General features: G+C 39.6%; 1 protein-coding gene across 14 annotated transcripts in view; it reads right to left on the bottom strand.

Moving 5' to 3' along the window:
• LOC135195732 (protein turtle-like) overlaps positions 1–16788 on the bottom strand; it is a 346860-nt gene that overhangs the window by 7133 nt on the left and 322939 nt on the right. The gene's annotated exons all lie outside the window — the stretch shown is intronic.

Genomic DNA, 16788 nt, shown 5'->3' on the forward strand with positions numbered 1-16788 from the left:
GTGTCCATCAAAATGTGTATGCAAATAGGAAATTTTGTTTTCAAATAATCTTTGTTTTAAACATATGAACAATTACCCTGCATAAACTTGAGAAGTTACTGTACTTCAATTTGACAAGCCAACCCTCCACTCAAGGATGTTTGACAACAGTAAAATTCCCATATCAATACCTTGATACCAGTCTGGAAGGAATGAAGAGTAAGAGAGTTGGTCTGACTAACTGGAAAGGAAAAAGTGATAAGATAAGGTGTAGTGAATGAATTATGAAATTTAAGCAAAGGAAGTGAAAGAGGGAAATAACTGACATGGATTTTCTGAAGGTAAAACTGAAAGAAAATCCAACAGTTGCACTAAGATGTAACTGTTAAAGATGTTGGACAGCGAGAGGGAAGAGGGATGGAAGTTAAGTGAAACTGAAGGGATGCTGTAAACACCCGGAATAATGCTTACAGTACATTGACGGCATTAACCCCCCAAAAGGGGAAAGAAGGTTTACGATTCCTGACTATACAACTAGATCCAGAAAATGATTTCTTGAAGAAATATGATAGGCATCCCTTGTAGAGATCTGGAGGGCAGGCTGCTCTCCTTAATATGGATGTTATTTTGGTTATCCTAATTAAAATATTGAAGGAAGCAGTAGTAGCTCTAACTCGAGTACATCTCCCAACAGTTTATTGATTACAAAAAAAATTATTATCAGAGCAGAGATCACTTAAATCTTCTCTGAGCCAGGTGGTTGAGCAATCGTAAGATACAAGATGATGGGGAGGTGTAGGAGCAACATAATGTTATTATCATGGAATTTGTCAGATGAAATTTTTCTTGCATTCTAATGAGATACACTTCTACTCATCCTGTCTGAAAATGCTTCATCCTATTGGAAAGTGATATGGTAGAAATAAAAAAAGTTTACCACATTGTGAGTTTTCAAGGAATTAGGGAAATTATTGCTATTTAAGGAGGAAGTTGTCAGCCACTGCAGAGGTGTTGGAACAATGTTAATGGTGCAGAGAATCTTGTACAAATGATTGTGTTATTTTGCTTTCATCTTATACAGTAGATCTGCACTTACACTCCATGTGCTACTCTAATACACTGCTCAGAACAAAAGTTTGGAAGGAGTTAAACTGATAATTATATGTATGTACGTACTTAAGACACACTTCTTGGAACTGTGAGTGTTCAGAGGAAGATCAAAATTAGGAAGAAAATTTGCAACGAAATCTGCAATTTGAAGCACCTGTTAGGTGCCTCATAAAAGTTTCTTTCTTCAGACACAGTTCTTGATAAGAGTTTGATAGAATGATGAAGGCAGCATAGGATTTGGATACTTGCTACCAATGGAAGGAGTTGTCAGCCACACCATAGAGGTGTTGGAACAATGTTAATGGTGTAGAGAATCTCGTAAAAATGAATGTGTTACATGCGGTTCTCAAGAAATAAAAGAAGTTTCCAAGGTCATTTTTCACTTTCTAGTCTGCTTATATTGGGGAGTAGAAACTGGCAAGTTCTGGCTCAATATTGTTATAAATACTATTATCAATCAAGTCATGCCTCAGTGAGACTGAAAATAGGGACACTTGGAGACCCTTAATACATGAGCCTATCTTGAAGCAAAGCAGGAAATGAGTATACACTATCACTGCCTTCTGTCCAATAGAAGTTAAAAAAAATCTAAATGAAAGAGGAAAGGCAAAATCTCTCATGATAAAAGTCACAATAAGCAATTTCAGATGAGAGAATGCAACCCTTATTCTAGTCTATGAAAGCAGAGTCCAGCTCCAAACCAGCAGTGTAAAAAGGGAAATCAGGAAAAACCTCATTTGTATCGGACAAAATACTTTCCATAAAAGATAGTAATCAAATACAGCTGCTCTATAAATGAATAGGGAGAAAAGTTGGGAAAACATTAAAGGCACCGACACGTGTCAACTGCCACGACAGGAGCAAGTCTTGCCTAGTGTTAAATCCTGGGTTGACCTGTTTAAAGAAGTCAGAACTCAGATGGGCAAGACTATAAAGTCATCAGTATTAACAAATGGTTCATTCTTTGTAAAGAGACATACTTATCCTTACATAAAACTGTATAAAGTATTTCAGAATAATTATATGTAAAAGGGTAAATAAAGATGACTTTGACACTAAAATGGAAAATATGGCAACAAATGAATGGAAGACATTTAACTATAAACACCAAAATAAATTGTGCAAGTGACTAAAGACTGATTAAAGTTATAGGGAGAGGTTCTACAGGTTGTATAAGAAATTGCTTTCTGCTGTCAAAATTATTTAAAACTGTTTATTTAAAAATTAAAAATCTTGGTTATACATGTATTTAATTAAATATATATATTGCAACAATTTCTTGACTACTGTTTTTAATGAGTACCTAATTACTTTTCTGCTGTACAATATTTGTAAAAAATATTTGGTGCAACAGTCCAGAATACTATGTTAACAGAACTGAATAATTATGAAGAGCTACACAAGAATTCAAATGTTAAAAATAACATTTTTCTAGACTGAATGTTTATAATAGTATATGCTATACCTTACATTCTATAGTTACCTTATATGTATTTTCATAATTAGGGAATCCTGTTATATAAGATTCATTCTGCTGAAAGAATGAAGTTAGTTATTTTAATACAGTATTCATTAGGCTTCATTAGAATGAAAGTCCCCCAAAAAAGGCAAGCTAATAATTTACCATTATCCTGTATCTCAGGCTGAAGGAGAATCTTAACTATACTTGCTATTATTATTTATAATTGCTATAAGAAGAAATGTATTATTTATACTTACTATAAAAATAAATGTATTATCTGACAATTTGGCACTATTTTTTATTAAAAGATTAATACCAAGTCCTTTTTTTACATTATTAAACTGCATGAGCACTTCTTTAACACCATTTTTCACAAGGTAATAAATACATATTACAACAGGATTTATTGGTTACAGAATAAACCGATGTAGAACAAGTTATGAGAATTTTATGTTTACAAGTGAAAATAATTGTCTTAGCAGTTACTACAAGAAGCCTCCAAGCAAAAAAGAAATGTAAAAGACATAACATTACTTACTGATCTCAAATCAACTTGGCAAACCAATATGAAAAAAAAATTCTTAAACCTTTTGCATAAGACAAGAATTTTTGGATGCTGCTGGACTTTACACAGCTTCAGATTTATAATCTAATTCTTACATTTTAGTGATCTTCACAATGTATGGACTACAAAAATATATAAAAGGAGCAAATGCTAAATGACTAAAAGATACATTATCTCCCAAGCAAGGAAAAATAAAGCAAAGAAAAGGATAAAAACATTTCGATACAAAGAATGAAAATATATTAACAATGTAGTCTACTTCAAACATGAGTAAACATGCAAACATAACATCCTTTCCAAAATATATGGTGCATTTTATGAGAGACTATGAATGTTTCATGCAAAATAAAAAGAAAAAAATACATTTCAGTAGCTACAGGAAGAACTTACTACAAAGTGTGTTTCAATGATCTGACTAACCACTTCACATATCACATAATTAAGAAGAAAGCCTAATTTTGCCTTAAGAAAAGTAAAGCATTTAAAAAGTGTTGTCAATTCTTTCATCACTAAAAATAAATCAATTAGTAACCTGAAATTCTTGATAAAAGTTGCGAAATACTGACGGATTCAGAAAAAAATCTTTACATAACTAAAAATACATAGCATACATGCTGAATCTCTATTACCAGACATTACCTTCCAAATTACCTGAGTTTGTATGATGCACAAACCATTGCTTTACTTAAACCTGTTACTTTCGAGTTTGAAGGACGACAAACTAACGCTGATAGAGGTGACAATCTTTCTCTTCCAAGGGGGATGTTATGCCCCTAAGTTTAAACTCTAGTCAGGATTATGTGGATAGTAATTATTTTTGTGTTGTCATATTTGTGACTGATGTCTTACAGTGTTTTTTCTCTGTCTGTCTACCTTTGTGTTATCACAGGGGGTTCCCCTGATGTTCCATCATCCTGTGTGTTCATCCTATTATAACACAGTTTAGGTGACTGTCTAAGCCCTATATTGCTTTATCAATTTGACAAGAATCAAATACTGCATGTGATTTTTACTATGATCTAAACTTTTTGATGGTAAATAGTCTAATGTGAATTGCATTTGCTATGGGCAGCTATGTGGTCAAACTTATTATATCATAGTATAACAGATCAGTTAGAGAGGGCACATACACATTATAATTTTGCTTGCTTAAGATGCAACATATAAAGAAAATACCATTTTTCTAAGGAAATAGTGTAACTATACTAAATAATGACTCAATCAAAATAATGTATGAATAACTAAGCTTCAATTATGGAATTGTATTATTGCCCTACACAGAAAATACACACTAACAGAATCATATACTTTTTGTTCCTTAGATTTATCATACATGATTCCCAAATATCAGACATAAGTATGATCACTGCATTTTGCACTCATACACAATTTTTAAAATAAATCTAGCTTTTACCCAATGCTTTTTCCCATGAAGCCACAAACACATTCAGATGACAACAGGATTACAAAAAAATAATGGGGATGATGATGGCCAGATCACTGACACTTTTTGAGTATAATAGTTAACTCCTGTGGATACAGGATGAAATACCAGCACGTGCCTGGGTGTGTGGAGGGGGGTTGTCTTTTTGGCTTCTAATGGATCAGAATTTTTTTACTCCTCCCAATAAATAAGGGCATGTTGTCATCACATTTAACATTAAACTGTAACACCTTGTACAGTAACGGTAGTCAGACATGAATAAAAAAGATTGTAGTAAAGGAGTAGAATACGCTATATCATTTAACCCTACTTTACCTTATCATTAATAAAAAGAACTTACAAGAAATCGAATGTTCATAATAATCTTCTGAGGCTACTCCTGTTTGCACATAATAGTAACTGATGATGGAACTCAGGGGCTTTTTATTAGCTATGTCATGAGATATATTCTTAAAATTCTTCCTAAAGAGTATACAGTGCAGACAACATTGCACAGATCTCCTTTGGTTCACTAACTTGCAAAAGTTACGAAACAACAGTGAGGGTGCTGAGGGGTATAAACTTGCAAACTGTAAACAACATAACAACAGTGATGGTGCTTTGGGATATAAAGTGATTATTTACTTAGTGAAAGGGGAACGAGGTGGTGGTAGTGATGGTGGTTGGTGTTGAACTAGATCTGTTCTGTGGTAATCGCTTCACCTGGGTACTCCTTCCTTCTGTCCAGCCGATGGAAAGAAAGTTGGGAAGAAAATAAGTTAGTGAAAGCATACCAAACACCATTTACCCAAAATGAGAAAACAGCATTAGAAAAACAGAATTTCACAAACAGCTTACTAATAACTGTGAAGATATTAAAATACTTGAAAACAAGCTAAAGAAATTGTTAGTATCTACCTATCTACTGAATATAAAATTAAACAAATCTCTACTAAATCTCTCAATAGATTACTGATAAACCATGCCTGCAAACTGTTACAGAGATCTTCAAGAAAACAAGAGTGCTTAAGTATGATAAAAGAAACTGATTAATTACAAAAGCTGAATGTTATCCTTTGCAATAACACATAAACACCTTCTCAAAAATTAAAGCTACTGGGATCCAAAAATTAAAATGGGTATTGTTTTGTACTATTGTACATGTAAATTACATACAACTAAATGTTGAACATAGGCAAAAGGATTATGCTTTAGACATTATTTCATGGCAGTCATTGAATTTTGGATCATTGTTGCTAACAAAACGATTTGCTGATAAGAAAATATATCAGATTCTAAACATTTAAAATCTATCCATCAATATTTACTTTCTCTGTCATCTAAAGTTTATGTACTAAACTATAAGCTATTCATACTGCCTTAGAACACCTATGCAAAAAGAAAATGCATCCTCGATCAAACTTACAATTTTCTTTCAGTATTATAAAAAGCATTGGTAATGTGTCTTACGAAAGGTGTATTCTAAAACACTGAAACACTAAGTTTTTAGCATTATGAATAAAATGTTTACCAACTTTATTAAGCGTGGTATATGCTTTGATTTATCTCAAGTCTTTTTTTATGTAACTATACTATAAGTAGAGGTTCATGATACTTACTGGATTTCATATAAAGTTCATTTATATTTTATGGAAAATGTATTGCTCTGTAAAGCCAGGAATACTACGTTTTCACGCTACAGGCACCCTTGCTATACAATAGACTGATAGAGTTTTCATCGTTTAAGCAAAATTCAACTTTCACCATGTGATTTTACATTTGATTCCCTCCCAAATGTTTAGACATACAATGCAGGCAATCTTTTCATCAAAAGTATTATGCATAATGCACTGTCAGGCTGGAGACATACTTTAATTATTGGCGTTATTACTGTACTATGTACTACTATTATTACATGTGTTTATGTAACACACTATCATTCAGTACTGTAAAGTTACAGCATTTTATGTGGTATACTGCAAATAATTTTGTATTTAGCATCATTTGCCAAATAAAATATATTTCCCCAGTACATTACTACAGTACAGTAGATTTATCCAGTCAAACTAAGGATATTTCTGTACAGTACACTGAACATTATCTTAATACTGCTGCATCTCAACCACTTGTAGGTGTTAACCATTAGTTATTTGTGATTATCTTTTATTTACTATCTATTTACTATCATTATACAGATTTTATTCCTTGTGTAAGTAATTGTGAGAAGATTTATAGAGCTGACTGAAAATGATAGGTAAGAGATCTATTTGGGTAGCTCAGTGAATGTGCAAAGCTCTGTTGTTATCTATTTTATTGTCTTTCCATTTCTATTTACTGATGTAATTCTTTTCATAATTTTGTTTTGCTCAAGTTTAACACCCACAGTCAGGGCTAATATATGCTAATGCATACACCCATGACTGGGCTAAATTTAAAGATGGCCAATCTAAAAGAAAAAAAAACTCATCAATGAAAAGAGGAAGATATGCATATTCACACAGTATAGGAAAAAAATTCTAAAAACATTTCTGTACCTTTCACGGGAAGTTGTAAGTGAATTGTTCCCACCCTCTTTTCCCTATGATAGTTGTAAAAATACACCAATTTGACAAAATTGAAATGACAGCTCAAAAAATATCATAAACATCAAAAATAAAACTGGGAACAAATTCGATCAGACTTATTGTAAAATATTGACAATGCATCTTTGAATGGGAATTGGTGACCACATTCCTTCTCTCTCACTCTTATAGGGTGATCTGAAGAGTTGCCAATACTGATTTATGGAACTAGAAAAATTTTTCCTGCAAAATTTGTGCAAACTATGGCGCCAAATCTTGATTGTATATCTACAATACCTGTCCACTGCCCTGAAACTAAATGTGATCGTATATATATGATCCCCGGGCTGTGGGGGTTAATTATGTGCAGAAATGTTGGAAATAAGTGCTTCAGTCAGTTGGGAGGCTAATGATTTCATTTCTGAATAGTCTTGCATGGCTATGAATTGTCAAATACTTTTGGGATAAAATCAATCAACCAACATTCTATTTTTGATGAAGTTACCCATATCACATAGCAAGAGTTGCCTGCATGTACCATACAACATACGAGATATTGTATGTATTGCGTAAGAACCACAAACATAGTTGAAATGTTTCCTTTGAAGAAAATAAATCTTTGATAAGATTTATCTTAAAATATTATTTCAGACTGTCAAAATCACATGAGCCAGGTTAATTCAACGTGAAGTGAGTCCTCCTAGTATAAATAACCATAAAATTGTAAAATTCACTGATATAAATAATATTCAGTAGAAGGAACAACTTACACCTTGTAACAAAAATTCCACACAGCTGCCAAGTGAAGTGTACATAAGCTTACCTTCAGTCAACTACTTAAATTAGAAAAAATGTTACAACCACATCCCTATTTCATGAGGGAAAACTTTTCCACAAAGTAGGGACTTTTAAGTGTTACGTAAACAACAAGAACAAGGAAATCATTCGCAAAATGTTAAGTCACAGAAAACCTCTCCCCACACCACTTCTAACCTGATGTAAGAGCCAACCATAACTGCTACAGCATTCAGATACAATAGTATCAACAGTAAAACCCACATATTAATTGATATGTCTGTTAATTTGCAGCCATAACTATCACCTTACAGCACATTATAACTAATTCCCTTTCCAAAACATAAGCTTTTCACACACAACACATCTACAAAACTCTTCAATACTCAGACTAAACAATTTATTTTTAAACAACAATGTGCCTTAGTAAAACTCATTTTCTAATTCAGCAACCTTGCACCTAAGACTGTCCATTCTTTGACTTCCCTGTAAATCCATCGCTTAAATTAAGTCTTATCTCTAGTGAACAAGGGCACTATTACATACTTTTCTGTTAAACATAATTAAAAACCTTTTTACATCTGCCATTAAAATTGGCAGCAACTAATCTTATGTGTTATGCTTATTACCATAAAGTATTCGATTTATTATGAGCATTTGTTTTTCGGTCCTCCATATGTGCTCAATGAGTTATTTCAGGTTTTGCTTCAGGGAAAGATGAAAGTATAATATCCATCACTGAAATTCTGCATTACTTATATGCAGAATAGAATCATTGTAAACACCCTAGAACTCCCAATATTTTTCAATTGCTCACAATTTCAATATTTTTTATCTGAAATAAACAGGTCCCAAAAATTTAAATTGATGAGCAGTTCATACTTCAAATGTGTCTGCAAGGCTCAAAGTTACAGTGACAACAAACCACTAACAAAGGACCAGGATGGATCTTTCAAGAGCAACAGGTTGTTCCCTGCTTTTTATTCATAACTACTTGTCATCACTGAGCTTAATATGTTGATGCGATGTTTTCATGAATGCATTCAACTAAACACAAACTGGTTTTCATACCAAGACTGGTACTGAAATATAATCTCATTATTGCAAATCAAGCTACATATTGATAATGATCATCCCCTCAAATGAGAACAAACTAAAACACATGGTTGAAGTACATATTTCTCTCATTCCCTTATTATTCTGTTGTACATGGTCTTATATCTTTTGTGAAAGCAATAATTATATATACACTTAAACAACTTTATTGGGATAATACCTGAACATAAACAAAATCCTAGATCTACAGTCACTGTTATAATATATCTGTCAATCAAGGGGACCTGCCCAGCACAAACTCAACAGAGATGAACCACTAGTAAGGCCTGTTTTACTTTTTCCTCCCTTTTAAACTGGTATCTATTATTTATTATCCTACAACTTACACTGAAACAGCCATAATGTGTACTAATCAAGTAATGAGTATTATTTATGATTAATTTAATTGCACTGTTTAGCTTGTCAAGCTAGTTTTGTGATCCTGGTACATTCTTTCTTACAATAAGTTAATTTCTGGGCCTAACCTGTGTCGTCCAGTGAAATTTTCCTATAGCACTCATTTCTGAGGTATAAATATTGCTAAATATACAAGAGAAAAAGCTATATGGATATGCCAGGGTTCCTGGCTCGCTCACCCTTATTTAAGGGTGTCGGATGAAAACTGGGGCGTGTGAAACCACTACCAGAGGTCCCCTGCCAATTAGTTCCTTCCTTTCTCAATTTCCCCAGTTCTACAGAGGAGCCGTCCCAAGGCCATCTACGGCCCGCTACTGCTACAACTAGCGTCCCGTCCGTCATTCCTTTAATAGCACTTTCAACGTTTACACGTGTGTGTTGTATCGGAAGCCTTTTTTGCTTATTTTCACCATGGCTGAACGTCAGGAGACTCCCGTATCTAAATTGAGTGTTGCAATTATCAATTTTGCACTTGTTAGGGTAGTGATGTTAGTTATAAGTATGTTTTTGGAGTTGTTATGTAGCGGGAGCCCCGCATGACACTGCTCCTCAGCCATTACATGCATCACTACCTGCAAATCTCTTATTATTCATGACGACTTTCAATTAGTCCCCCATACTAATGTAGTTGTGTTTGATGGTTAGATTAGCATTTACTCAAGATTTGTGCTTGATATGATTTTTTCCTGACGTGAGGGCTATACCCCGCCCTACCCAACCAGGCCTCATTGGTTTTGGAAGGTAGGCTAGGCTTGGGATCCCTATCATCCTTTCTCTTATGGCTGACTCCCCTACCGATTTGTTGGCTGGGCGATCTAGCCATTCCCTTAGTCCGTATGCTAGACTTCCAAATATAGGAAGCCTTTGCTCACCTGACCAGGTCGAAATTCGATTTTGGAGGGTAGTTGGCCCTGACTGTGGCCTATGTACGATGACCTTGGAGCCACCCTAGCCTACCTGTCCAGATCGCGATTAAATTCTGATTTTGGAGGGTTAGGCTAGCTGTTCATGAGGACTCTTTTCCTTTCCCCCTCACCTTCCTCCCTATCCCCTCTTGCGTCAGGACTAACTGTGCTATTCTAATTATATCACATTATTATGTTTATTTTAGTAGTATTGTGTGTCTTTCGTTGTACATTTGGCCTATAGGCCTTTTGTCTCTGGTATCGGTTGGTTCGCGACTTCTCGGAAGGCTGTTCCACCTGGCCGGTTGTGGTGACCAACTGATCACGAGTGGGCCACTCCTCTAGGCGACCTCCCTCCCCCTGGACCCACCTCGGTGGGGTGATGCAGCTCGCCATACGCTACCTTCGGGAAGTTTAGCTGAGCCTTAGACCCATTAAGGGGGAGGGTAGGGGGTACAGTCGGGGGAGTGGTACACCTCGTCACACTCGATGGGTATGATACAGGGGTGTCCACCCTGGCAAGTCCTGGTTGGCCACCTGGCTCATCGGGATGGTATACGACGCGTGCTACCGCGTTCTCGCCACCCTATCTACGGTCTCCTATCCCTTGTCTATCCTCCCGCCTCGACGGGACCAGGGGCCCGGCTAAGAGTTCATTCCTGTTATAAATATAATAGTTACGATCACTTATAAGATCGGATTCAGGCCTAGGTTTTACCTATTTTCCCTGTTCCGATCCCACGGAGCCGGACCCGGAAATATAAAGATAGCAATCGGGTGGGGACGGGGTACGGAATGGACGATAACAGTCAGAGCTCATGTATAGTAGTTTTATTTTAGATTAAGCTTATTTTTAATCATGCTTCCGGTCCATTTACTACAACGGGCATTTCCACCCCGCCAGGTATTTTAGAACCGAAGCACAGTATTCCCAAAATCCCTAGCTCCGCTCACTGGGTTCAACATTCTTGTTTATTACCTCCGTTCCTCACTCCGATGGGGGCGGATAGTGGGCTAAGAGAGGCGATTCTAGGCTACTAGGTAACGCTTCTCCGGGCCCAGCGGAGTCAGGCCAGGTTCATACTTCCCCTGTTCCGCTTGTTCCAAGCCTATCTTATTATAAGATATTCATAATGAGAATAACTAAGGCCAGGAGCTTTTGGGAAGTAAAAATTTGTAAAATTTAGTAGTAGACACGCATTCCGTAGACACACTCCACCGGGATTAATCCCGTCGGCTTTAGATTTACGATGCATGCCCCGCCGGATACATCTCCGGCGGGTCCATATAGTGATACTCATGTATCATTTAACTTACAGATGGTACGCTGTCAGGAGACAGCATGCACAGCGATTTTGCAGCAGCCATTTGGGCATGAGGTCTGCAGATCTCATGCCGGGTGTGCAGTCCAGGTGGACGATTTGCTGGTATGGCACCCGGATGGGTGCAAACTTTGTTACGCTAACAGACCTCACTACTGAGTCGGTAGGTACCATCCCACTAAATGATACAATGAGAATTATATTGATGCATATTAGAAACAGTAGTTCATTATTCTAGGATAGGCTTTAAGGTAGCTATCTCTTACAGACCCCCCAAGCCATCAAGGATTTGGCTCTTACAACCCTCAAGGTCTGGGTTGGAGGATTTGGCCGGAACGTCAAGTCCAAGCAACCCTACATGCTGTTGGAGGAGATGTGCTCGTTGATCTACCCGAACGCGAAGATGTCGGCAGTTGTAGCGGCGGACTTGGCGGCTCCGATCATAGCCAAGATCCGGGAAGAGACCCAGGCCCTGCCGGAAGACCTGGAGGGTTTTGGTGAAGAGGTCCTCGGAGAGGTGGAGGCCATCAACTTGGATCGCGAGCCCATGGTTGTCGACAACCTGGGTGAAGGTAGGGAGGTAAGTGAGGCAGGTGGTACGCGGGCTATAGTCCTGTCCTTTAGCCCATCTCAATCCTCTTCTTCTTCTTTCCAGGGGTTTGCCAGGAGGCCCACGACTTGTAGGGACAAGTCGGGCTCGGTAATCCCTACAGTAAAACCGTCTAAGGAAACTTCTAAATCTATTAAGAAGTCCCTTCCAAAACCAACAAAGCCAAAGCCTCCTAAGACGAGCCGCGCCAGCACGCCATCAGCTCCCAAGCCGGTGGCGGTCTCGGCAAAAGCTACTCCCCCACAACAGGGGTTGAGAGCTAGAGGGCCCAAAGCCAGACCCCAAGAACCTGGATTTGACCCGGCGGTGTTCTCCAGCATGCTCATGCAGGAGATGGGGAACTTGGCAAACCAAGTTCCAGGAGATCTCATCACAACTGGTCTCTAACCTGGAGACGTCGGGACAATCTATTTAGTCCCTGACAGAAAGGCTACAGAACCAGGAGAACTTGATAGCGGGACTCCTCCAGTCCGGACACACTCAGCAATCCTTTGTAGTGCCAGACGCCTCAAAATTACCGCCCTTTAAGAACAATAATCCATGGCGGCTAGCAGCACATGCCCCTTTCTCAGAGGGCATACTGACAATAGAAGGATGTGGAACCCGGCCAGTAGAAGACTGAATGCTACCCGCCGGGTCTCCAATTTCCCTTCACGGGCTATGTCCGTCTAACGGAGGAGGCATTGATAAGGGAAGATAAGGTCCCCAAGGAGACCGTTATCTTCCCCAGAGACCAGGCCCAAACAGCCTGGGTCCGGACCTTGACCGAATGGGAATGTGTCAATACGAAGGTGACACCCCATAGCAGCCCATTCACCATGTTCGTGGTAGGGGATGATACCCGTACTCTTTGCGTCTCCAAAGTGGTTGAGCTAACGCTACAAGCAGCTACGGAGGAAAAACCGATGCCTCAACTCAGGGAGACAAGACTTGCCTTCCCTGCTGCTCCCGGGAGGTATGGAGTGCTGGGTGGATGCTCCGGCAACCTTTTCAGTCGGCAAACTCAGTCCGGACTGCGCGATGACCCAGTTTAGTGAACGCCTACCTAGGCTTCCGGAGGCCATGGTAAAGGTGGAACATGAGGCCAGATGTCGGTTAAGCAGATCCATCAATTCAGCCACTATGGCTGAAATGACATCCATGGTTTATGCAGACGAGCCACTTTTTAAGATCTTGACGAAGTCATTACTCCACACCTTACAGTGCGATGTATATGACTTCACAGTAGCCAGGAGGAACTGCAGGAAGCATGTTTTGGCCGATGCTTCTATTAGACATGAACCTAATAGGCTCATCAAATCTTCAATCTGGGGAGATAAACTGTTCCCCAAGACCATTGTGAATGGGGTCCTCGGGGAAGTAGCCAGAGTAAACCAGAGTTTGAGAGTGCGCTGGGGGGCTAATTTCCAAAAGGAAATTTGAACCCTCCGGAGCACATCCCAGGGGCCGGAAGAGATCAAAGAGGTTCCAGCCCTTCCAGACCACTCAACCCCAAACAGTGGTACAGGCTGTCCTCGTAACTCAGTTGGGTCAACCCTCCACCTCGAAAACCCAACCACAACAGCAATTCGTGCTACTGCAGAGCCAACCCTCTCAGCAGCCCCAAAGTTCAGCCGATTTCACTTCCTCTCCGGCCTTCAACACCTCTTTCGAAACCCAAGGGGTGTTTCAGGGGTATAATAGATTTGCTAGAGGTAGCCGAGCCAGAGGAGCTTTCCGGTACAGAGCCGGCGGAAGAGCCTCCGCTAGAGGCAGAGGCTTCCGGGGAAGCCGGGGAAGTCGACCCTCTGCTAGCCAGTGAGACTCCCCAGGGAGGCTGTACCTGTTCCGGAACCGTTGGAGATTTAGCACTTGGGCTCACAGCATTGTAGCAAAGGGACTGGGATGGAGTTGGAAAGAAGGGCCTCCTCCATCAACCAGTTTTTATCAAAACCCAACGGCGGACCTAATAGAGTACACCCAAGACCTTCTGCAAAAGAAGGTAATAAAAGAAATCAAACACTTGAAATTTCAAGGACGCTTGTTTAGTGTTCCAAAGAAAGACTCAAACAAGCCAAGAATAATTCTGGACTTGTCCTATCTGAACTCATACATTCAATGCGACAAGTTTCGCATGCTAACCGTCTCGCAGGTGCGGACCTTACTTCCCCGTGGGGCCGTCACCACCTCTATAGATCTTACAGGCTTCAAACTAGGCAAGCAGGGTTACGCCTTCAAAGTCATGCCATTCGGGCTCAACATAGCGCCCAGAATATTCACGAAGCTAGCAGAGACAGTGGTACAAGAATTAAGGTCTCAAGGGATAATGTTAGTAGCCTACCTAGACGACTGGCTCATTTGGGCCACAGACGTCAAGGAATGTCGCAGGGCAACGCACAAAGTAATAAAATTTCTGGAATACCTAGGATTCCAAATAAACAGCAAGAAATCCCGGCTTACTCTGGCACCTCGCTTTCAGTGGTTGGGAATACAGTGGGATCTGAACTCACACAAATTGTTGATCCTGCCGGAGAAACGCAGAGAGATAGCAAAGGTAACGAGGCGGTTTCTCAAGGACAAGCTGACGTCCCGGCGGAACCAAGAAAGAACCTTAGGTTCACTCCAATTCGCTTCAATAACAGACGTTCTATTAAAAGCCAAACTGAAGGATATAAACCAGGTTTGGCGGACCAGAGCAAACAGAAAATATCGAGACAAGAATTCCCAAATCCCGCCGATATTACGGAAGAGACTCCGTCCTTGGACAGAAATCAAGAACCTGGCAAAATCAATACCGTTACAGTTTCCTCCGCCGGCCTTGGTGGTCCAAACAGACGCCTCACTAAGCAGTTGGGGAGGATACTCCCAACACGAAAAGGTTCAAGGGTCTTGGTTGGTAACATTCCGCCAGCTTCATATCAATGTACTAGAAGCCATGGCGGTATTACTAACCCTACTGCATAAACAGAGGAGGTTCCAAATCGAGCCACATAAATCATATGATGATAGCAATCTCTTCTTTAGCAGAAAAGAACCAGTGGCACCTGTCAGCCACTCACCTGGCAGGAGTAAGGAATGTGGTGGCGGACGCACTGTCAAGGACAACTCCGCTGGAATCGGAATGGTCCTTAGACGAAAAATCATTCAATTGGATCTGCCAACAGGTTCCAGGGCTTCAAGTAGACCTCTTTGCCACAGAATCCAACCACAAGCTACAGTGTTATGTGGCCCCCAATCTGGACCTGCTGGCTCATGCCACAGACGCTATGTCCACAGACTGGAACACTTGGCAGAGGATTTACCTATTTCCACCAATAAACCTACTAATGAAAGTCCTGAACAAGCTCAGATCTTTCAAAGGACGTATTGCGCTGGTAGCTCCCAACTGGCCCAAGAGCAATTGGTTCCCGCTGCTGGTGGAATTGGGACTCCGCCCCAGGTGGATCCCCAACCCAAGACTGACACAGCTAGTACAAACACGGACTGTGTCCGCTTCCTCAGGAATTCAGAATGCCCTAACTTTATGGACTTCATGAAGTTTGCGGCACAGAAAGATGCCAATATTGATCCTCTAAACACCCTGTTTCTAGAATCGGACAAACGGGAATCTACACTTCGGCAGTATGATTCAGCATAAAGAAGCTAGCCTCCTTTATAAAAGACTCTAAGGTACAGACAATGACTACAAATCTGGCAGTTACATTCTTTAGAACCTTGTTTGAGAAAGGCCTAGCAGCTAGTACTATTACTACAACTAAATCTGCCTTAAGGAAAATATTCCAATTTGGTTTTAATATTGATCTGACAGATTCGTATTTCTCGTCCATCCCCAGAGCTTGTGCTAGACTAAGGCCAACGGACAGACCTCAGACGGTCTCCTGGTTTCTTAATGATGTACTTAAGCTAGCTTCAGATATTGACAATAAATCATGCCCTTATATAACCCTTCTCAGGAAGACTTTATTTCTAGTAAGTCTGGCCTCTGGAGCCAGAATATCTGGACTGTCAGCTCTTTCCAGAGATCCAAATCATATTGATTTCCTTCCATCCGGAGAAGTTCTAATATCCCCAGATCGAAAATTCTTGGCTAAGAACGAGGATCCAAAGAATAGGTGGTCCCCGTGGAAGCTTGTCCCACTTCCACAGGATCTATCTTTATGCCCAGTAAACACGCTGAGATCCTATCTAAATAGAACGTCCAAAAAGTCTTCAGGTCCTTTATTTATTAGACAGAAAGGTGGAACTATCTCCCTGAAAGCGATTCGACAACAAATTCTGTATTTTATCAAACAAGCCAACCCGGAATCAATTCCTCATGTGCATGATATCAGAGCAGTGGCTACCTCAGTTAATTACTTTCATCACATGAGCTTCGATGATCTTAAAAAATATACGGGTTGGAAATCACAGACAGTATTTAAATGCCACTACCTAAAATCTTTAGAGGCCCTTAAACATCCGGCGGTGGCAGCAGGGAACGTGGTTCCCCCTGACACAGCCTAGCCATGATAATATACCTAGTCTTAATAGATTATAACTCACTTTAGTTCTTTCTCTCCTACCTG

This window comes from Macrobrachium nipponense, chromosome 16, assembly GCF_015104395.2.
Source record: "Macrobrachium nipponense isolate FS-2020 chromosome 16, ASM1510439v2, whole genome shotgun sequence".
NCBI lineage: Eukaryota > Metazoa > Arthropoda > Malacostraca > Decapoda > Palaemonidae > Macrobrachium > Macrobrachium nipponense.